At 38.4% G+C, this 17,807-nt stretch overlaps 1 protein-coding gene across 1 annotated transcript in view; it reads right to left on the reverse strand.

Moving 5' to 3' along the window:
* SH2B3 (SH2B adaptor protein 3) overlaps positions 1-17,807 on the reverse strand; it is a 60,016-nt gene that overhangs the window by 24,991 nt on the left and 17,218 nt on the right. The gene's annotated exons all lie outside the window — the stretch shown is intronic.

Below are 17,807 nucleotides of genomic sequence, written 5' to 3' on the forward strand. Positions count from 1 at the left end.
AAACCCCCCATAGGCATCAAAAGAGGGGAGACACGCAAGGATTTAGGTATCAAAGGGGAAATGTCTCTTCTAAAGGGGACATCTTTCTCTAGAAATCAAGTCATAGGGGAATGGGGACAGACAGAGAGGCACCAACCTATGGACCAGGGCATGCTGCTACCTTTCCTAGGTTAGTGATAAACTGATGTATTCCAGAGGATTCCTGTTTTAAAGATCAGGATTTTTTCACATGTTGCACTATATGTCCCACTTAGTATGTGGCATCTATTCCTAATAGAAATGGTGACAATTAATTAAAATAAATCTGTACACAATAATTAGAGAGTAACTCTGTTCTATACTCATGTTCTATACTCACCTAAGGTAAGCACAGGTCACTTTTTAAAAGACATTAATAGGACACAATCATTGTTAGCTAGTCTCCAGATGCTTAGTAGAGATCCCAAAAAATTGGGTTTCCAGAACATTGGTAAAAAAAAAGTCCCAAAAATAGGGGGCACAATTCAATCACCTTTAACATATATCATGCAGTGTCCATACTACTGCACTGATCAGCTTAGAGGTCCTGCTGTGTGAAAGAAAATGGGTACGAATGCTTGTTTTTATTAAAATGAATGTATGCCATTATTTTGAATACCGGATAGAAGGTTTTGATGAACTGGTTATGTGATAAATGGGATGTTTACCATGAATCTGGATTTCCTTCATGCCAGGAATGTATAATAGTGTTGATTATGAACTGTTTCTATAATCAGAATGAAGGAAACTGCCTTTCCCCAAGTTTAAATGTATTTGTCTTTTTACCATGTTTATGTCACATTAGGGCCACATGTAAATACCTGTAATACATTCTGCCCAGCAGGCGCATACAATAAACAAGCAATAAACATGCTACACAAACTGAATACCAGTTTCATTAAATTGTGAAGTACAATGTAATGTATCTGCTATCTGGAACAGCAGATGGGAAAACATTTAACACCGCAAGTGAACAGGCTTTGCAGTTACAAAACCATGCATTATCTATAACACAATTCTTGGTTCACACAAAAAATGTGAATTGGATTAGCGGATTGGGGAGAGGATGTCACCACAAGCGCCACCATTGCAGAGATGCTAATTAAGATAGAAGATTGAAGATAGAAGAGAAGGGAAAAGATGAGGAAGTGGTCGGCAGAGAAGGAAGGAAAACATTTGGAGAGCGTGAGAGAGAGTGAATGAGATAGCTGGTGTAAGTGAATGTGGGCCCACAAATTCGGACAAAAATACTGATCTTTTTGCTTCACTTTTTGTCCGTCGTGGGGGGTTTTGCCTTGTTTTTGGGGCTTTATATGAATCACCGAATTTGCCAAAATTCAGTAAATTTGCAATTTGTATGAATCTGAATGCGCAAATCTTATAGATATCCATCAGACAAGAAAGCATAAAATAAATCTTTGTATATACAATGTAAGCAGAGATACTGATAGAAAAAGGCATAATGCGCATACATACACATGCATAAAAGGAACAAGTATTCATACAGAGATATCCCACATAACTCTATTTACTAAAGGGAGAGTTGGCAGGAGAGTCTGTCAACCTTATTATTCATTACGAAGGACCAACATTGGAAGTTTTATGCAGCCATTAGGGCTGAGCTTGCCCTGTGTAAGCCGTAATATAATATTGTTGATTTAAATATGCATTGTATAGGGAAGTCAAGACTTTCCTGCAGGAGAGGCTCTTCTGGAGTTGGATCCTCATAATGCATATTGAAGTCAAGGTACTGAAACCACATATATCCTGCAAACTCTTCTTTTAGTGAATAAACCACCCAGCACAAGCATACGCATACATTTCACTGCAGAAAGTGAGGGCCCCTTGCCACCAGGTGCCCTGGAGCACCTCTGCTTCCTCTGTCTCATTGTTTATTCTCCCCTAAATTTATGTATCACTGATGGCTCGGAGACAAGCTAGAAGAAATAATATTTACATCAGTTCATTGATTTCTGTTTTACTTAAGAAGCTGTTGAGATTGTGTTTTATAAAAAAGCATGAAAAGCAAGAATGTGACCGTTTCCAGCCGCAATCGCCATCAAATGTATTTTTCTTTTTTTCTTTGCTGTCTGCAGTAATCCTTACGTCTTTCTTATTTTTTTCTTTAACATTTCTTGTAGTAATCTCCGGAAATTTTTTATACTTTTTAGGTTTCTGAGAAGGTGAGTATGGCTGCAGTTTCCTCTCAGGAAATTGTGGTTTTTGCTGGTTAATGATTAGATGATCATTATTTTGTTGATTTCTTGAACTCCGAATATCTTTTTTTTCTGAGTTTTTTTTTTCTCAGAACACAATAGCTTGGGCGATATAACAGAGTAAGAAACACTTTCCCAGAGTCAAAATGCACTTGGCATTAAAATAATACTCTCCAGCTCACCGAATCATTTATTTCTATAGCGTTAGTAGGGTTTGAGCTGACAAATGTCTATGAAAAAAACACTGTATTTTTAAACACACCAAATTTTCCCTTTCACTATAAGTCCCCTGCACACTGGTTCAGACATTAAAGGCCAATATAATTGTGACGTATGCCTCAACCTAGCTGCCTGCCCAATATTTACCCTGCATGTCCTATGGTTCGATCAGGCCTGGGCATTATTCCCTGATAATGAAGCTATCATTATTTTCTATATTTTTATAGAAATAATATTATCATAATATGTCAAGTGATAAACCACTATACCAGTGATGACGAACCTGCACAGGACCTCTGTTGTGGCATGTGGTCTCTCGAAGCATGGCGGCTATTGATGCTGAGTGCCAGGATATGATGCCATATGCCGGAGCTCAGCACTGAAGCCATGCGCGCCTAGAAAGGTAGGAATTTGTATGTATGTGTGCGTGCATGTAAGTGAGGGTAAGTATGTGCTTACGTGTGTTATGTGGTGTTTTTCTGGAAGGTGAAAACAACGCTGAACCGCAACGTGCTTGCACTTTAAGGTCTGCAACTTGGTTTTATGCAGAAACCGCTCTATACCAACTGCCATGGGGCATCCACATAGGCAAGCGAAGCAGAATAGTCACTGTGTGTCACACAGCTTTATCTAGTATATGGACACCAAGATGTCACATTCATATACATACACAAGGAATGCGTGTACACAGAGGTCACTCTTGTCTCTCTTCCGACTGACTGTTCTGTCATGGTCTCTGGTCTTGAATGAAGTCCTTATTTTTTCTAGTCTTCTTCTTTGTCAATTGTCTTTATAGTAACAGCTAAGTCTTAGTTACTGTTTAGCCTGGTGCGGCTGGGAGTACTTCATTAAAAAACATAACCAGAATTTTTATTCTGTCTAAGTAACTTTTGTGTCTATTAAAGATATAAAATAATTTCTAAAGCTCAGTGATTCTTTTAACAGTGCTCTGTCCTTTCTTATTAGTACCAAAGCAGCCATTTCTGTTTAGTAACAAACAGAAATCTTGATTTGCACTTAGTAATTAAATATGGTAATTATATTAGAATTAAAAATAGATTACTGAGTAGAATAAGGGTGTACTCTTATACACACATACACACACACACACACACACACCATCAATATATACGTTTATAAGGTAAATGTAAAGATTCCAGACACCATTCCCCGATGACAGCATCCCTTTAGTGTTAGTATCTTTATGTACATATTACCGTTTTTGCTTGATTATAAGACAAGGTTTTTTCCAGAGCAAATGCTCTGACGGTCGGGGAAGGTCTGCGCGATGGACGCAGACAACCCACGCTGCTAGCCACACCTCCTTCCGGCTGCATCGTAAGTTGTCTACGCGAATTGCGTAGACATCTACACGCTGCCCCGGCTACATGACAGGGGAGTCAGAAGCACCGGTAAGTGGGGCGGGGGATGTGTTAAATGGGGGGCATAAGGCATTTCTGGAGGCAGAGTGTTATATGAAATGCCTTTTAACCCCCTTAATGCCACTTTGCCTCCAGAAGTGCCTTTTTAACGCTCTATACGCCACTCTGCCTCCTGAAATGCCTTAAACCTCCCTATATGCCACTCTGCCCCATAATATGCCTTTTAACCCCCTTAATGCCAGAGTGGCACATAGGGGTATAAGGCATTTCTGGAGGCAGAGTGGCACATAGGGGGTCAAAAGGCATATCATGGGGCACAGTGGCATATAGGGCTAAAAGGCATATCATGGGGCACAGTGGCATATAGGGGGGTATAAGGCATTTCTGGGGCAGATGTGCATAACTGGGGGGCAGGTTGGAAAATAGAAGGAAATAAAACCTAAATATTTTTCTCAATCATAGCTTTTATTAAAAAAAATAGTTTACATGAATTAACATTTACTGGTAAAACTTTTTTCCTATAGGGTCGTCTTATATTAAGGCTTTTTCTTTTTTTCCTAAATTAATATTCAGATTTGGGGGGTCGTCTTATAATCAGGGTCGTCTTATAATCGAGCAAATACGGTATTTTATTCACACAACATGACAGTCCAAAACGTATCTCCTACATTTGCCGCTCATACTTCCTTCCCTGAAAAAAACAACTCTGTTTCTATGTACAAATTGGCAGGTTAAAAAGCGTAATCGTACTTTAAAGGTTGACATATTTGTGTCACGCAGATTATGGATTATATTTCTCATTAAATTTTTAAGAAGAGGAAAATATATTTTTCAACACATTTTGATGCAGGTAATTGTTCCCTTATAAACGAATAACTGCTCTACTGGATGAATGGGCAAAAATCCCCACAGAAACTCTCCAAAATCTTGTGGAAAGCCTTCCCAGAAGAGTGGAAGCTGTTATGCATTACACCATTACACCAATGTATATGCATTGGTGTACTGGTCAGGTGTCCCACACACTTTTGTCCACATAGTGTATATATAATTGTGTCCTAGAAAATTTAAACATTTGTATTTTTTAAAAAAGTAAAAGCTGAGAAAAATGCCATCACTGGAGTAATCTTAAAACAATACAAAATTGAGTAGTCCCTCTTATCCGATACCCCTATATAAACAAGTGGTGGTAAATAGCAGAGGATTTCACAGAAATTAATTTCATTGAAAAGGAGGGGATAATTCTGTGAAACGCGTGTACAGCACATCTCAATCACTAACAAGTGTTACATCAGTTGTGACAGGAACTAATTTTATCTGCCCTTTTATTCTGTTTAGGCTTAGTCCATGGTTTGTAAAAAGCATTTTGGTTATGTGTTAAATAGAGGGAGACATGTTTTATTCTTTTCGTTACTTATTCATTTTCTCAGATTTTTCATCTGGTTTATGACATATGTTTACAGAATTTAAAAACTAGTAGGGACTATTAAATTTACTTTTGAGAGTCAAAACATGAGTGGCTTATTAAAATACCCAAATCCTAGGCTTCCGATGAAAACTATAAACCAGTAAAACTCTAACCAGATAACTAATTAGAGCTATCTATCAGCAATTAAATTTAAAAAAAAATCCAGGTCCTATAAAAAAACAGATATTTGTAGAATTCTGCAAATGCAATCTATAATGTCAACATATAATCAGTGCTAACTTAACAATCTTGTGACCCTGCTGGGGCTTCTGTTGATCACTGTGATCAGGAAAGCAGGGCTGTACTGTTTCCTGATGACTGATCTGATCAGCAGTCAGGGTGATAAGAGTGAGAAAAGGGGGAACAAAGTTTCACCCTGTTCAAAACCATTGAAAATAATTACAAAATAATTTTAATAGTGATATAAAAAAAACAATAAAACTAAATAATTATGCAGACTTTAGTGATGTCACTATGACTTCATCAAGAGTACCTGCTAGTTTCAAGAGAGATACCTGCTAGTCATGTTGCACTGCTCTCCAAGAAGCAAAACAAATGTTTAAAAAGTGGACAAAATATATATATTTTTAAGAAAAAAGTATAAATCTTCCAAACACTCTGTTTTCCCAACAGAAACTGAACGTAAAAAAATTCTAACTTTTGCTGTCATCAATCTGTAAGTATTAAAAACATAGTAAACACAGTGTACCGTGTACGGTAGTCTTTTGGCCCTCTTAAGCAACATACAATTTTTATTCACAATTCTTAGTCCTAAAATTATGTGTGTGTATGTGTGTGATTTGTGTGGGGATACTAAATGAGAAAGAAATGAGAAGTAGCAAAAACAAAGATTGCTCTGGTACTGTAGTGTAAACCCTTAAAGGGTTAAAAGTAAACTGGATTAGTGAACATTAGCAACCCTTTACAATTTGCCCACCCAGAAAGAAAGTGAACCCATCCTTATAAATAACTGCTTGTGATTAAATGCTGTCGTTCGTCATCTACTTTTTTTTCATAGCCAACTACAGATTTTTCTCTGCTTTCTGCAGGTGAATGGTTTCACTAGATGGAAGGTTAATTAGCTGCAACAAGTTTAATTCCAAAAAAGATATTTCTTAAATGGACATAATATCACGATGTGGTAATGCAGAGAGTTAGCATACTCACTACTCAGTAGGTGAAAAATGTATTTTTTATACCTGTACACCCTTCTAGCACAAGAGATAGGTATGGGTTAAACATATTTTATCCCTTACCACTAATTTATAAAATAATCCAAAAAAGTCATTGCTACTGTGTAACTATTGGGAAAACATGGGCAATATTTTATCGGGAAAATAAATATAAATACAATAATGTTATGATAAAAAGGTCGGTCACCAGGAAATACAGAGCCACTCAAGACAAAAGCTACTGGAACAAATTCCCAATTTGTTGGAATAAAGGAAACAGACAAAAGCATAGTCAACAAACTGTCCATAGGTCAGTAGCGGTGGTGAAGGTTCAACAGGTTAGCCAGAGTTAGTCCCGTAATCACACAGCAAAGTCCTCATCAGAGCAAAAGACATCAGAAATGGACTGCATCAAGCAACTTAGCAGTGACTGAAGTATGTGATGGGGCAATGTTGGGCTGCAGGCAATTATCAATCACCTGTAGCACCTGTGAGACACTCATCAAAAGCTGGCTAACCAATGGCAGAAGGTTTACCTGTCCATTCACCTGTGCAACCTCTTTGCAGCTAATCGAGGCTCCATGAGTATGGTCACCTCCTGGAGCCTGATTTCACAGGACCAAAGCCTGTACTTTGTGCATGTAGGATCAAGATCATGATGCGCCTACCATAGACTGGCGCTGCGGCCTACACACAATGGAGCTGCAGTCGAGGGAGCAGGGAGGAGACATCAGCGGCTTGGTACAGAAGTGAGCCTAACACTTATGTTGGTTATTGATGAAAACCAGCCATATTTCCCCCTTCAGCAGTAAGAGTCTTCTCTGTTAGCTCTGTCATCTTTTAGCGTAGGCCATGTTTCTGAACAGTGTGCCCTTGGTTCACTTTTAAACTAAATGTGACAGAACGTAAAGCTGTCTCTTATTCTGTGCCTCCTTGATCATTAAAGCATGTGTGACATTTTGGTACATAACTAGGCCAACAAAGACACCCAGTGATGCCTTTGGATTGAGGACAGCATACAAAGACAAATCATAAATCACATTTTGATGTCTCCATGGCAGTAAAAAAGACTGCCTTCGGATACTCTTTTTACAGGTTTAGCAAAGTGTTTTATTTTATCCATTTCTACCAGGAGAACCTACCGCACAGCACCCATGGGAGGAACAGCATAAAACAGTTTTAGCCCAGCATGGATGTATCCACAGAGGCAAATCTGGATTAGGGTCATTCTGCAAATATTTCTGTATGAACAATGATCTCAAATAGACTGAGATGATCAGAATGCTACACATAAATAACAGAATAGTCAGTATGCAAAGGGTCAACTTTTGAAAAAAGAAAAATCTTTATTTTGGGCTTTATGATGTTTAAAAAAAATAAAAAGAGGAACAAAAAATATACAACACAGCGTGACAGCAATAAAGAAATATAGGAAGTACCTAATGTACAGCCACATGTGCTCTCTCTCTCCATATACATTTTTATTTATTCAATATACAATGTGGCAGGTATTTCTGTTAAATACATCCACCGAGACATAATGATTTCAACACATAACATATACAGACCATTTTATACTTCCCGTGGACTGTATCTGGTGACATAGTGTCTTCTTTTAATAACTTTTATTTCTTCTACTTTTCTCTTATTGTTTTATTCCATGCACAAGCTTTTATATATTTAGAATTCCTCTATAAAGATTTCTAAAGAATTGAGACGCCAGTTTATAATCATGGAAAGTTTTGGTCCAAAAGATTAAGGTTGGGGGTTATAAACAGCAATGTAAGATGAGACTAAGCCCTGATCTTTACATTAGGAAAAAAAACGGGCAGACTAGAGGGCCGAATGGTTTTAATCTGCCATCAAATTCTATGTTTCTAAGCTTGAGTAATGTTGTAAATTTGCTGCAATCACAAGCGGCATCCCACGGATTCTAGGTTAGCGTCATCTTTTTAACCACTTTGCATCAGAATTGCACTTCCATATAAGTGATCGGAATCAAAGTGGGTGTGTGTATATATATATATATATATATATATATATGTGTGTGTTTTAACAGTTGGGTTTCTCCACACAGAATAGAGGTAAGGTGCTTCTTCTATAGTTCTGCAAAAATCTGGGCTACAGGCAAGAAAGCTCACACGGCACGTTCTCCAACTCTATCGTCTATACAGCTATTTTGGTCCTTCAAGTCTTGGATGTCTACATTCAGCAACCACACGTCCTCAGCTGCACTCTTTTAATTCGAATACCTTCTTTTAATTCGAATACCTTTATGATAAATCATAAGTGTCTCTTTGCTCCGTTTGGCTACATAAGCACCACCAGGCTTGTGTAACTTCATGGGCAGCACCCCTGCAGCGAAGTGGTTAAAACTCAAATGTTCACACCCTGGATGTTCTGCTCTAGTGGTTCTGACACCACGCTGAAGAATGGGTTTCCTTGCAGAGTTTCCAAAATAAGTAATGTGTTCTTCATTAACACACTAGGTCTGAGGTCTCTGCACGGCAGTTTTTTTTTTTTTTTTCTTTTCTCATTTTAGACCCAGAATGGAAAATAATGCGGTTTAAATACAGTCAAAAGGGACATTTGCTATGAATACAAGCATGAGATGAACAAAGCTATGTAAAAGGAAACCTTCGAAGAACGATGATTCAAATCCATAGCTAAAAGGAAGAGTGCAAAGACACCACATCACACATAAAGAGACTTGGTATAAAAGAGGCAGACCGATGGAAGATAAGGATTCATTATTATTATTAGTAGTATCTTTTGTTGATATGGCATCAACAACGTACATATATTGAAAGGGAATGACAAAACTAGAACTGACAAAGACAAACCGATACATTAGGTAAAGAGGACCCTACCCGCAATCTTACCGTCTAGAGGGGACGGAAAACATAAGGCATGGAGAACGAGGGCTAAAATAGTTAAATAGTGCAATTGATTTTTTGAGGGTTTTGAGGTTTTTCTTGACAGTTGAGAGACAAGGTGAGAGCCGGAGGTTTGGTGAAACAGAGTTATGAGCAGCACACGGTATGTTGGGTAAGCATGCGAAGGAAGACGTGATAACGGACGAGGAGAGCCTTAGTCCACAGGAAGGCTGTTCAGATCTAGTAGGGGAATATTTTGTTACGTGGGAAGAAATGTATGGGGAGCAGCATCATGGAGGGGATTGTTTCATAGTATAAGGATTTTACATTTCATTCTTGAGGTAATAGGGAGCCAGTGGAGGCCTTCACAAAGCAGGGAAGCAGAAGAAAGGCGCTGTCTAAGGAGGTCTAGCAGGATTCATCCGGGTATCTGAGGAACATGAACATTCGTTGCATCCCTGTGTGCATTATCATGTGCAATATCAACATGTGATGTGGTGGAAATTTGAGTAAGGCGGTTTTTAAAAAATGTTTATGATAATTTTAAAAAGTTGGCTCTTTTCGCCAGTAGTGTTTATATATATATTTTTTTAGGGTAACTGGGGAGCACTGTAGGGGGTGGAGGTTTATTTAAAATGTATTATGGGGATAGATATGACATGATTTTTACACACACATCCACACATACAAACATATTTTACAATGCTATCTATCCAAGAGCAATGCACAACAATGTATTGACCCCAAGGGAAAGCCCTGTGATATCTCTGGTGACATCACCTGTCAGGGTTCCCCAGTACAGCAATCAGGGGGTTCCCCTATAAGGTTCCCCTGTGCAGTAGAGGGTTCTTCTTTGGTGTTCTCCTCTACAGCAGTCCTATGGGGAGCCCTCTCATCGTTGTGTGTACCCCTACGGCAGCTATGTCCTAGGGCTGCAGCATAGCCACACACGCATGGACACATGGTGCAATCAGTGAGTGAGTGGCAGGATACCCCACTGGGTATACAAGTACAAGGTATACATTTTGAACCACTTCTTACTGGAGACCACATAAACCATTGGTGGGTTCCCCTGTTACACCATCTTACTGGAATTCCATCCAAGAACAGTGTTTAAAGACATAAATCCTACTGAACTCTTCAGAGGTGATATCTGTGCTATATATTTTAATAACTGTATTATTATAAAGGTGGTGAAATCATGGAAGGTCTCTTATAGCATCCTGAAAGCTATACGTAATTCAAAATTAACGGTAGAGCAAATGGAAGCATTTATTTTTAAGGAAACATTGGGGGGGGTAAAAAGCGGGGCAGACTGGGTGGGCCAACCATCTCTTATCTGATGTTACATTCTAAGTTTAAAAAGAGAAAAGAAGCTTAATGACGCAGTACATTGAATGAAGCGGCGTTTAACGTGATGGCTTTGTTTAGGGAGTTACACGCACACAGTCTGTTTTGCAGGAAGGAAGTTGACTTTTCCAAAAAAGATAAACAGTTTGATTGTGTCTAAGTTTGTCCTGTCCTGGAACAGCTACAATTGCAAAAAAGGCCAGTAGGAAATGGGCAATGGTGAGAACTAGTTTAGCTGAAAATTGTTCACATTACTGTACGGGTACAGGCGTGCAAAACCTTTTCCCCTTTCATATTTCTTTATATTTTAAAGAAAAATTGTTTGAAAAGGGAAGTGGGAGAAGCCTCATAACCAGCCTTTTTATAAGGAACTTTGAGCAAATATTACATACATTGGTGTTGACTCAATTCAAATTTCTGTCTTGCCCTTTAGTGGCTGAGGGACGAGGGCCAATGTATTGCAATTTGTACTTGGCATTTAATAAGAGAATCAATTGTTATATGCCTTTTGCTGCTTTTGGGAGGACATTTGCCCTGTGCATTTTTATGGACTTGGCAACAAAACCAGGTAGATATTGGTGTTTTAGAAACATAGAATTTGACGGCAGATAAGATCCATTCGACCATCTAGTCTGCCCATTTTTCCTGATTAAGGGGTCTTTGGTCAGGACCTATAGTGAGGGAAGCTTTATGTCTATCCCATGCTGGGAGACTGTTCCACTTATCTACCAGCCTCTGAGTAAAGTAGAACTTCCTTACGTCACATCTAATCCTCTGGCCTTCAAGTTTTAGAACATGACCTCTTGTTCTAACATTGCTCCTCCTTTCAAATTAGCTTTGTTAAGCACCTTTAAGTATTTAAATGTTTCTATTGCATTTTCCCTCTCTCCTCTTATGTGTGAGAAACATTCACAATTAATCTAACTCTGCTTATAGGTTGTTAATAAAATAAAAGCGGTCATCAAGTTGGGCTCCAGAAAAAGACAAAGTTATGTTTCCATGAGATCAGGTGTAAAACAGGGCATGATGCGAGTGTGCTTTGTTTTTTGAATCGATATGGGTGATTTATATTGGCGTCACATTGGACATTTGCAACAAGTTTTAAAAATGTCAAATTTATAGAACAAAATGTTGGAAAGATTTGATACAAAAGCACTGCCAAAATATAAAAGCTGTTCAGCTTGTTTGCACCTGATAAAAAGGAACTTACAAGTAAAACTAATTCTGCTTATTAAAAATTACTATTATTTCCCCATCACTTGTGGTATAGCTATCCCTAGACCTACTGCGGCTGAAGGGCACTGCAGGCTACGCATGGGGTTAATAACACACCCAATAAAGTGATTAAATATGACATTATGAAGCAGGTCGCATGTGCCCCAAGCGATTTCTGTTCTCTCCCGGAGAGGTGGTTTTGTTTTAGGTGCAAAGTTGACATTACGGCAAACTAATGAATCCGCTAATAGTACAAGGTCAGGCCAACTGAAAACAACCATTCCCTTCTCATCGCGCTTGCGGGGCGAGGGGCATTATACAGAGACACATTATATTCACTGCAGACAAGTGCAGTCTAGCTGGAGATCGCAGAATGGCGGAGTCCCATTCACTGACAGCTGCACTCACAGATTATATATGCATGTGGCTCTCGTGTTATCGGAGTCGGTTTCCTGTACCAACATCTTAATTCTAAGAACAACGTGCTTTCTCCGCCTTTGTTCATATAAAAATACGTTGGCTGTTCGAGCAGCAGCACCTTGTAGCAAACCTCGGGATGTGACGTTAAAAAAAAAAAAAATCAGATTGATGTTTTTGCACATTTGCTCTTCTTATCTGTGAAGGTGGTTGTGACGGTACGCCTTGCGAGTTGTCAGATTTACAAATGAAAGACCTCACATGAGGAGTTCCTAACCGCATAACGCGCTGCCATTTTTAGCTCAACATTCATTTCCAACAGCATATGTAACAGCGAGGTAGATTCCTGCGCCCTGTTCAGAAATCTAGACCAATTAAATATATTCCAACGGAACTCTGATCATATATAATACATAAAGACACAAAACCCTTAGCGGCATGTTAAGCTCTGATAATTATTTATTGCCACCGACTAGCAATGGTTTTCAGGCACTGAAAACATGTTTTCAGCACATTTATAGTATTTAAAGGAAAAGACCCTCTATAATTATAGTATATATATAGAACAGCATCGACACCTGTGCTGATTTCCTAGATATTTTTTGTCCAAGAAGAAATTAGCACCGTTGAACATATTGCAGGCCATCCAATACAAATTACTATTCCCAAGGAAAAGACACAAACATGGAGCAGAGAATGTTTAGGAGGCCTGTAAGGTTAAGACATGTTGAGGTTTATTTTAAATAGTTTTATTATGATCTGCAGGTCTTAAAGGGGTAGAAATACCTTGGCCTGGAGACCATCAGCTGCCTATGGGCACTGAGAAAAAGTCAGCATGGAGAGGCAACGGGTAGCCATTCCCATTCTTAATTCCCCTCTGCCAGCAATTTGTGTAATTGCCAGAAGGTGCGAATGACTAAGGTCACAAGGTCAAGACTGATATGGGGTGATGTACAAAAAGTGATTGTGGTGCAAAGTTTGATTTTAATGAGAACACTTTAATGCCACTAATTAGATGCTTTAGGCAGCCAATCAGTGGATAGAATCATTGGGCCATGGAGGAGGTGGGTAGCTGTAGCACTGAAGCTGCATCTTCCACTTAATGTGTTTTTTTTTTTCTTTTACTTTCTTCATTTTTAGAAACCGCTTATTAAAACTACTTTAATACACATTTCTTCAGTGGGTCATTTTGCTAGGATCATTGCCTAAATGAATGTAACCTAAATAGGTATTACAGCCTGTACCTTTCTGTGTTCCCTTTCATTTCAAAGAATTGAATGAACATATGGTTACATCATTTCAAGAGAGTGCTTATGATGTAACACACCGAGCTGTGAAATACATCCTGTTCTATATTTGCAAAGTATGCCATTCTTCAGCTGGCATTGTGACCTTAAATAAACTCTTAGAAGTTTCATAAACTGGACATTAAATAAAATGATCATTGACAGACAAAAAAAGTTTTCAACCTGTTGAACCAAAACATAATGCATTTCATTTTTAGTCGCATGGGTTGTAGAATACATACTATTATTTATTGTTTTATATAGCGCCATCATATTCCGCAATGCTGTACAATGGGTATAAAAAAGGCACAGGTGCTGTAGACCAAAATAAGAACACTTTAGGAACATGTAAATCTACCTAACTTGTGAATGCAGCTCTTTTTATCCTCTAAAACCCTTCTTACAGTTTTATACAGCATTCTTCTGAATCCAGGTTTGGTAGAGGATCAGTCCACGTCCAACAGCTGATAAGAAAAATCTTTGTCCCATTTGCACATGGAGATTCCCAGCAGCTCATTTGACAATCCAGGCCCCGAAATAGAAGCATCCTGGCATGTAAATCATAATGGAATGTACTACAAAACAAAATGCTTTCCAAGGGTTTTCTGGAAAGCTTTGAGTCATCACAGATGACCTGAAAGTGAATAATCTGAAGGGTTTTATTATGACTGATGAAAATTGTTAAAGGAATATGATATCTGTGTGATCCATATCTGGTGCCCCAACGCAAATGCTGCATGGAGGGCTTCTGCAGAATCCCCCCATTAGCATCTGCCCCCCCAGCTATATGACCTGTGTGGCCTCCATGCACATGCTATACTTATCTCCGCTCCAGTGTTGGCATGGTGAACGCTGCAGACGTACATAACCCCATGTCAATGCACAGAAAGTGCTCCCAATGAATTCGATGTGAGCGCTTTCCTGCCAGTGATTGGCTGCTGCAAGCAGAACCTGATACACTGCAAAGATCACACTAGCCACATATAGGCTCTATATAATATATTATAATTGGGGCTACCTGGAGGACTTTGCTACACACCGGCCTAAACAGTTTGTCAATTATTGGACATTTCTTTTTGTGCTTCTTTGTGCTGAGAAATGCACATGGATCACCTTGAAGGCTTTAAGATGTTAAAGGGACCGTTGACTTGCAGCCAATCAGTGACAGGAAAACCTTCCCATTAAAATCAATGGGAATACTTCCCACTCATTATCACAGGGACTGAATAAACTGGAGCCGACTGGAGGCGAGTATATTCAGCTGAACCCATCTCCTGCACGGAAAATAGCTGGGGAAGGGGCAAATTCATATTGGGGGATTCTGCAAAATACCCCCCATTTACAAAAAAGGGACAACACATCAATTTAAAGGGACCACACCGCTACCATATACATTAAAGTACATTTGATGGCTGGCGTGTCCCTTTATCCTCTGCAGGGGGAAGTAAAAGTTTGCGATGCAGAAGTGTAACTGACTCGGGAATTTTTAGGCCTCGTAATATCTTGTGACTTTCTTTAGAAAGTGGGAGAGGATGTGGTGACTTCCTCTATAACCTGTGATGTTTAAGGAAACTAGGCACGCACAGGTTCAGTTACCACCACGAAAAAAATCAGTGGTCAAAGTGAAATTTCAAAAATTTCTATAGTTGATATGACATTTTATAGTCACGCCTCTATTTCCGCTATGCTTTTTAACCCGTTCAGTACCAAAAGCCTGTAATGCACTGTGAGTTAAATTCCGGGCCAGCATATTAATGTTAACCCTTTGCACACAACATATCAGACACTGCAAAATGCGTAGCTTAACATTTCTTTTATGGGTAGAACTGATATATATTATGATATTTATTTTATGGGTAGAACTAATATATATTATGATAATGTGTTCATTCAATATAAAATAACTTCTTGACACCTGCTAGCACACGTGTTAAACATTTTGCTGCACTTCAATCATATTCCTGCCATTGTTTGGCTCTAATGTCCTAAAACCCTACATGGATACCCCAATTATTGAGCTTGCTATTTTTTTAGGTGATATTTAGAAAACAGTTAAAGATGGTCTTGTATGTATGGGCCTCATCCCTTGCTTCTAAGAAAAGCTGTATAAATGTATTTTAATTAGTCTGTGTTTAATAAATCAAATTCACTTGAATGCGATTCCCAAATTATCAGAGAAGGATGGCGTCTAACCTAAAAGGGAGGATACTTAGAGCAAGACTTGATATAATGAGTGGAGAAATTAGGAGGCGTTCTGATTTACTTAATAGCTAAACATGTAACCAAAAAACTTTAAGAGTTAGGTGCCGCAATTCGCATCTTTAAAGCAACGGCTTTTTTGTCAAGGCCTGAATTATAGTGAATTAAAAGTTATAGAGAACTATGTGACGCATGGAGGTTTCAATACTATCTCTCTGGGAAATCTGCCAGATCAGATATTTCTATACTTTTTTTGTCAGACTCTTATCAAAGGAAGTTTTTTTTTTCTTTTCCTGTACTTTAAGATATTTAACATTTGTCTGGGCAGTATGCCATGTACCCTACCAAAGTCATGTACCTGTCTCGTTTTAAAATAGAGAGATAGGAAAAGACAAGAGAGGGTGTGAGTCTATTCTATAGCAGAAGCAGTTTCCAGCATTTATTGCATATTTTATTGAATACTGTCCTCTAAAAATGGCCTGTATACTTCACATCACACTAAATAATCTAAATGTATTGTCCCATAGGGTACAATATTCCTTTTGCGGTTTAATATAATCTATTCACTATAATAAAAATTCAAAAGAGATCTCCAAGGAGTATCAAACTAGTTCACAGTAGGTATGGCAGAAGGTGAAACAAGAAATTATACATGACTTATCTCACCAACGGATTCTCAATAGGTAGGTGTCAATAGTCGCGCTTTTTAAGAGGAACCATGGAAAGTAGATATAAAAGGCCTGAAGATGTAACCTACTTGAAGGACTTCACTCTAATGCTTTTGACTAGCCATTCAAGTATTGTGTACCAAATCTGGATTTCCCACCTCTCACACATGCTTGTATGAATTACTCTTCTTTATACTTATTGTTTTTTGTATCTAACTTGCATTTAAATGCAAACATCACCCTCATATGCAGCCATGGAACCACTATATACGATGCCAAGGGGTGTCTCTGCTCTGTTTAATCAAGATTGCTATTTATTGTGTGATCATCTTCTGCAAAGGTTTTTATCCACAGATGACGCTACAAATTAAAAGGCAAATCATTATATAACAATTGGAGGACTGAAAAGCTCACATACCTGGCAAATAAAATAAATATGTTTTAAAAAGTCATAATCTTTTACCATGGAAATATATGAAAATATGGAAAATGAAAAATAACATTAGGCCGGAAAGAACTTGCAAGTTGAACGCTAATATCACAAATTATCCCACAATGACAAGAGTGTATTAATGTCACTGCAATGAAAATGACTACAGTTCTCTGCTATGGATGATGAGAAATGACAAGGACTGTCCACAAGGTTTTATGTTGAGTTGAAGTGACTGGCGTGCACTTTACCCATGCTTGAATTCACTGCAGCGTAGAGAAACAAACTTAATTTTTTTAAATTCCCTATCTTCCTATTAATCTAAAAAGCGGTATTTTTTTCTTTGTAAATACCATGGACGCTCCCTTCAAAACTTAGCTAGATAAGCTGCATGACATGAAACGTTTAGTGAGCTTCCACATTACTGCATACCTATACATTGTTTTATTGTTTTATATAGCGCCGTCATATTCCACAGCGCTGTACAATGGGTAAACAGGAGATGACAAGTAGTATATCACATAACAAGTATATAACAGAAACAACAGGTGAGGAGGGCCCTGCCCAAACTATTTATAAAGTGAACTAAATAAACAGGTTCCCCCAGCTCAATGTCTATCTTAAAATGTATTGAGGTAGGTAGCCGGTTGGCATGAGCTGAACTAAACCCGTGCCTGTAAAGCTGGGCATGTGCCGAGACCCTTGGTAATGCATACTAACCATGATGCTATGAAAAGGTAGCACAAAGGGGTTGTGGTGTAAGGTTTGTATCAGCAGGCCATTTTCATCTCTTATTTTAGTGTCAGATTTACTGGAGTGAATCTTGTCTGATGACACTTATTTTTAAGCCACCATCATCAACCAAAGATACACAAATGAACAAACACATAATCA

The sequence above is a fragment of the Spea bombifrons genome, chromosome 1, assembly GCF_027358695.1.
Source record: "Spea bombifrons isolate aSpeBom1 chromosome 1, aSpeBom1.2.pri, whole genome shotgun sequence".
NCBI classification, from domain to species: domain Eukaryota; kingdom Metazoa; phylum Chordata; class Amphibia; order Anura; family Pelobatidae; genus Spea; species Spea bombifrons.